We start from the raw sequence: 7,032 nt of genomic DNA, 5'->3' as shown, positions 1-7,032 counted from the left end.
GAACCAAACCTAGGCTCCCTGCACATATGTAACACATGTGCAGCTTGGTCTTCACGCAGGTCTCCCAACAACTGAAGAGAAAGCTGTTTCTGAATTTTTGGCCTACCTGTGGATCCCATTACCCTAACTAAGCCACCTTGTCTGGCCTCAGTGACAGAGGATGCGCCTAGTCTTGTGGTAACTGATGAAGAGGGGTGCTTCTCAGAGGAGAAGGGAAAGAAGGAATGGGAACGGAACTGAAAGAAGGGGGACTGGGAGAAGAGGGGGCTGATATTGGGATGTAATGTGAATTAATTAATTAATCAACTAATTAATTAAAAAAGAGACAGACTTTCTCTGTGGAACAGCCCTGGCTGTCCTGGAGCTTGATCTATATATGCTGACCTCAAACTCATAAACATCCACTTGCTTCTGCCTCCCAAGTGCTGGGATTAAAGACATGAGCCACCACATCCATGTGAGACAACCCACTTTTAATCAGAATCTTTTGAGGTAAAAAGATCCACCTGGCCACACCTTCTGCTGACATTCTATATAAAGGACATGGAAGAAAGAAATTCTCACTCTTTGCCTGTTTGTTCTTGCTCTCTCTGGCAATCCACTACTTCAATGGCATTAGATCCTACCTGTTTGGGATTCTGATGTATACATCTGAGACATCCAGCCTTCTAGACTGAACAAACACTGAATTTTTGGACCTTCCATTGATAAATAGCTACTGTTGGCCTAGTTGAACTACAGCCTATAAGCCATTTTAATAAATCCTGTTTATCGATGGGTGGATGGATTATTGATAAGATAGATAGATAGATAGATAGATAGATAGATAGATAGATAGATAGATAGATAGATTCATTTATTTGCACATTCATTTGTTTCTCTAGAAAACCCTGACTACTAGCATCATCAAAAGAGTCCTTGCTGGGGCTGTCAAGATAGTTCATCACATCCACAAAAGAACATTTCTGTACAAGTAATTTTTGTGGACATTTCTCCTTAAGTTTGAATCCAATCCAAATCATCTTGTGTAGTAGATTCTTTCCCTCATATTTTTAGAGGAAAGGACAAAACAAAGCTCAAGATGCCAAGCCTCTACAAAGCCCCATTGTATTAATATTTGAAATTTTATTGAATCTAATGAGGAAGGGAATAAATGACACACACTGGCTTCTAATTCTGGAGCACAAGCATTTAACTATGTAAGTTTATTCATGCATCTCCAAAGTTATTCTCAATAGGTCAAGAAGTTCTCTGCATGTCCCAACAAATTAACATTTTATTTTTATGATTCTACTATTAAAGGACCTTTACCCCGCTATTGTTTAAATTATTGCAGTTTTGTGCATACATATATGAAAATTAATTTATGAATCTTATGTTCTTATTATAACTGGTTTACTTTGACTTCACTGATTTTGAAAAGTTTTCCACTGGGCTGGGCATGGTGGCATAAAACTTTTAATCCAGCACTCAGAGGCAGAGGCAAGTAGATCACGGTGAATTGGAAACCTGCTTGATAAACATAAGTTCCAGGCCAGCAAGGGCTACATACTGAGACAAAAAAAAAAAAAAAAAAAAAAAAGAAATCATATTGGATTTTCAAGTATGTTATCTATTTCTTTTACCTTTTTTCCAATAGTTATTAGCACATATGTCTATTTTATCTATTTACAAAACAAGAATATCTAAAAATTTTAAATCAAAATTGCTAGTGTTTCCTTTTGTTTTGGATGTGTATAACCATTCACAGGTGTGTAATATGTAAGTAAACAAGAAAAAAATCCAAAAACTAGAAAGCAAAGTTTGATCCATGAAAGACAGACTTTAGGTTTGCCTTACTGGATACAATCCAGTCCACTACCACCACTATAAGTACAACTTAACCTTGAGAGACCAGTAACCCTGCCTACTCTAGAAATGTGGGCAATCTCCAAAACCTGCAGATAAAAAGACAGAACCAAACCTCTCAAGTTACTTCCTGACCTCTATACATATGTTGTGGTGCAGAAATACAAACAAGCACAATAAATAAATGTAAACTTTTCAAAAATCAATTTTCAAGACACTGAGATGGCTCTTCAAGTAAATCCACTTCCTAGCATATCTGACCACCTAGATTCTATTCCTGCAACCCATATGAAGGAAGGACAGAACCAATTCCTGAATGCTCTCCTCTGACTCCGCGTGTACACTTCGGTATGAATGTGCATGTATACGTGCGTGTGCACACACATGCACACACACACACACACACACACACACATCAAATCAAAAAAATTAACTTTTTTGGTTTGTTGTTTTTCAAGACAGGGTTTCTCTCTGTGAAGCCCTGACTGTCCTGGAACTCACCCTGTAGACTAGGTAGGCTGGCCTTGAACTTACAGCGATCCACCTGCCTCTGCATCCCAAACTACTGGGACTAAAGGTGTACACCATCACCCAGCTTTAACTTTTAAAAGAACCAACTTTTAACTGGAAAGATAACTTGCCTCCTTAAAACAATAAAGCTCTCTATTGAACCATTGGATGATCCACATAAACAAATACACACTGATATCTAAACTGGTAAAACCCATCAGTCAATGGCTATTTTCCACAACTCTGTCACACAGTCAAACAGCTAGGGTTATTTGATTTGAAATATTTAAAAAAAAGGGGGGGAGGGGAACCAATTACTTATTCAACAGATGTGGTCCATCTGAAAGCTAAGAAAGGCTTAGCTTAGCTTTTCTAAGGAGGGCTAACAATTTAAGTTCAGTCATCAGTTTTTGCCTAATATGCAGGTCCAGTTATTCCAGGGTCTCGAAGAGGCACTACCTGAGGGGCAAAAATGGGGGGGGGAGAAAAAAGGGAAGCCAAGCACAGTAACAAAATCAAAGTCAGTCTGGGTTGTGTCAAGGCTTCATTTAATGTCAGGGAGACAAACGGGTTTTAAGACTTACAGAGAAGGAATTGACCTTCACACCAGACAAAGGAGGGAAGGGCAGAGACACCCCTAGGGATCGAAGCAGGAAGCGAGGAGGTCATCTGGTCTTCTGGCGGGGACACCTGGAGTTAACGCCAACAGGAACATTCCGCGGTTAGGGCAGGAACTCAGGAACTCGCACTCTTCTCTTGCCGGACAGCTCATGGGGAAGGCTCTAGTTAATTGTTCTCATATTTTAGCAGCCACCACCTTAGGGCCATGAGTAAGCATTAAATCTGTATAGCTCAGGATGGCTTCCCACAATATGCCACAAAGCTCTGAGTTCGAACACCAGCACCATAGGATAAGCATTGTGGCCCACATCCGTATTCATTGCACTAGGAAGGTGGAAGCAAGAGGATTAGAAATTCAAGGTTAACCTTAACTACAAAGTTCAGGAATAGTCTGGGATATATGTGATCCAGGATGAAATGGAGTGGATGAATGAATGAATGAAGTGTTAAGCCTACAGCAAAACAACTTGTAAAAACTCAATAAATTATAGAGTTTAAATTATAGACTCGTAACAGATGTCTATTAACATCTGAACATTCCTGCAGGGCTAGCCCCACCTGGGCATAGGCTCCTGCCTGGAATATGTAGCAATTAGAATAATCTGTATGAAAAATGCAAGTTCACCTTGAAATCTTTAAACATCTCCTAAAGAAAGTTCCTGTATAAATCTAATCCCCCACAAAAGAGAGCCAAAGGCAAAGAAAATGCATCTCTTCTGTCTTCAGGCTATGCCCCCTAAAGGCCAGTCGCTCCACTGGATCTCCTAGGTGTAATGCCCACAGTAAGCAAGGCAGTCACAAAGGGGGCAGGACTTAGGGACACTAATATCAATTGATGTTACAGTGAGAATGCAGTCTAAATCCTCTATGAACTGTTTGAAGATGCGTGTCTGTGAAGCCACTGCGTGCCAACATTTCTGCATAGGCATGTAACTGTGGCAAGTACAGCTGTGGTTTCCCGGCCTGCTGCCTATCCTTGCCTCACCCCAGGCCACCAGTTCCCTACACATCCCTAGGGCCCAGGTAGGAATCCTGCCTCCCCAGGGACTATGTAGAGGAATGAGCGAGGCTCACAGGTCATGTGTGCAGTTGGCTGGCTTGTCCATTCAGTGGCCCTTTTTCAAAAGCTTGAAAAACTCTTATGCTGGAATGCCAGGATAAGGTGAGCCCCACAACATAAAGATCTCCCAGCAAAGGACACCAAAGGACCAGCTTCAGGGGAGTGAAGACAGAAGGCCTGTTACCCTGGGCCCATTACTGCAGCAGCCCTGCACCAGCACACACCACCAGTGGGCAAAGTGGGGCACCAGGATAAGGAGAAGCAAGCACTGGTACTGGTGGCCCAATAAGGGTATCAGGACCCTGAAAGGCTGCTAAAGTACAACTGGCACCTTGTCTGTCTTCAGATCACCCTACTCCCATTCTAAGTGGGAACACATACACATCACTCTGGTAAGTGTAGACTCGGTCAAAAAGGACCTCTGCTGCCATCCACTTCACAGGTAGCCGGCCCTGGGCATAAGGAGAGGTTTTGGCTCTCTGGTGGGACCTCATGTTGGGGCCCTACACCCCAACTGTGCAAGACCAGGCCTCACATTTGTGGTCTTCTTGTAGTAATCCAGGTTGTGCACATCTCTGGCCAGGCCAAAGTCTGCAATCTTGATCACATTGTCCTGATGGAAGTTAAAATCAAAATGGAGTCAAGATTTTTACAGAATCCATGGCCTGGGTTGGAGGCAGCCAAGGACAGGCCTGGGCAAGTCTGGACAAACCCGGGCGGGCTGGGTTAAGATATTCCAGGAACTGGCTGGTCGTAAAGATAAGGAAGTTGCCTAAGCCACCTCCGCTGAGTCAGGGGCCATCTGGATTCCCTCCCCCACCCCCAGCCCTTCTGCTGACAATAGATAAGCTTCCACCTCTCCCCCATCATTGATGCGCTATCCGCTGATGTAATTGTGTATGAGTTGACCAATCATGTAAAAGCGCGCGAAACCCCTTTGCCTTTCCTATAAAAACTCCTAGCTTCTGAGCTTCAGGGCCGGCTCCTCTGTCTTTTGCAAAAGACACGTGTCGACCCGGAGGTCTGCCATTAAACGGCCTCGTGTTCTTGCATCAAGCCGATCTCTCGCATTTCCTTGGGTGTGCGCCGACCCGAGACTCAAGTGGGGTCTCCCGTTCGGGGGTCCTTCAGTCCAAAGTCACCAGTATGTTACTGGCAGCCAAGTCTCTATGAATACACTGAGAAGACAAGGGACCTGGGCTAAGCTGACCACTCCCCAACTCAGGCAAGCTTGTCACCCATTCTTCTATCCAGAGAGGCCCTACCTGGCCTGGGCCCTGTCTCTGCTCACCTTTCAGGAAGCCAATATTCCATGCCCCTTGCCACCTGCTAGGCACAAGACTAGATCCTTGCAGGGAAGCTATTCTTCTGGCAGCCTGCAGGCATCAAAGGAGTAGTCCATGCCTGGAGGCCGCCATGCCCAAAGGGAACTATCATAGATTGTCCTTGGCTGCATACTCTACAAGTACATACAGGGGCCCTGGAAGCACAGGCACCTTAAGAGATGCTGTGAGCCTCTGGAGTCCCATCTACCAGTGTGCCCACCTACCACCTGACCTACAACCCTGGGTACAGGCCCCCAGCAGGGTAATGATGTTCTTGTGCTTACCAATCATTTTCATCATCTCCATCTCAGATACCAAGTCCAACAGGTTCTTGTTGGTGGCATCATCCATGCTGGGAACAGGGTTGGCCCTAAAATGCCCGCTCTACTTCCCTTTTATCATTTTATCTGTATAATTTTCCATAATCTTCAATTTTAACATGTTTTTCTATATATTTCTTCAATTTTATCAGAATAGGGAGGGAAAGGGAAAAATCATTTGGAATGTAAACATAGAATATAGAAAAAAAGAAATATAATCCATGTAAATCTTCAATTTTATCATAAAATATTTCTACATATTATTTCAATTAATCCAGCAATGTTTTTTATGTCTACCATTATATCTGTATTGTTTTCATGAAAACATTCAATTTATAAATAAATAAACAAATAAATAAATACATAAAAGATTTATCACTCCAATTCTCCCTCTCACCTGGTGAGACGTGGGCCTTCCAGGTAAGAGAAAAAAAAATCCTAGCAATTAATCTTTCAGCTCTCTCCCCTCACACCATGTTTGGAAACTACCTTCCCCTACTTATTCCTTATCCCACTAATTCTTTAGTCACATACTTTTGCATTCACTTGAGCCTCGTTCTTAGAGAGATTTTGCCTGTTTTCAAAGCTTCCTGTCACGCTTTTATTTTGAAGACCTGAGGGGTGAGCCCCAGTCCAGCGGGGGTCCACTCTGTCTGGGGGAAGACAAAAGCCACTGTTTGTGCCACTCTGGAGAGGTGGTGGGCACCCTGCTCCACTGTGTGTACATGTCCCCTGAGTTAGGGAGGACCATCTTGAGGGAATGAGTACCCGGGGTGCATCTGTGTTGTTTCTTTGATGATCAAGATGTTGTCAGGCAACACCTAATAGTGACAATTTTCTGCTATGCTCCTGTTCCCCAGGATGACAAGGTCAGAGAACTGCTTAGCCTGATCAAGCAGGTGGGTGTGTGCCAGAGATGGTGTCTGTTTGGGAATGGTTTCTATCTCTGAGGTTATACCTAGAGTCCATGAGGGTAGTGGTAGTTGTTATGCACCCTATTGGGAAAAAATAAGGGGTTGGTGTTGCTTGACTAGATCCATTAGAAAGCTTAAGTCCTGTCATGGAGTTTGTGGGTTTTTTTTCACCCCTACTTTTTCACTAAGAGCTCTCTGTCCCAGGGGTAGGGCTCTGGATCCTCAGCTCAGTAGGATGCTCTGGCCCAAATTCCTAGCCAAAGGTAGGACTTAGTGGGGCCTTCAGGCTTTTTCTCTAGGACCACCTCTGTTTGCCACTGGCTGGGATCTAGATGCTAAGTTAGCAGGAAGTGGAGCATGGAATTGGCAATTGGAGTCAGTGCTGGTAGCAGCTGATCCCCACCCTCCCTCCCAAATGCTGACAGCAACAGGTA

General features: G+C 43.8%; 1 pseudogene; it reads right to left on the bottom strand.

The window, feature by feature from the left end:
• Positions 1-4,118: 4,118 nt before the first annotated feature.
• LOC127678179 (fibroblast growth factor receptor 3-like) lies at positions 4,119-5,715 on the bottom strand (annotated as a pseudogene).
• Between the last annotated feature and the right edge of the window lie 1,317 nt (positions 5,716-7,032).

This window comes from Apodemus sylvaticus, chromosome 2 (genome assembly GCF_947179515.1).
Source record: "Apodemus sylvaticus chromosome 2, mApoSyl1.1, whole genome shotgun sequence".
In the NCBI taxonomy this organism is placed as follows: Eukaryota; Metazoa; Chordata; class Mammalia; order Rodentia; family Muridae; genus Apodemus; species Apodemus sylvaticus.
The sequence above is the reverse complement of the archived record's forward strand: the minus strand, read 5'-3'. Positions and strand labels throughout refer to the sequence as shown.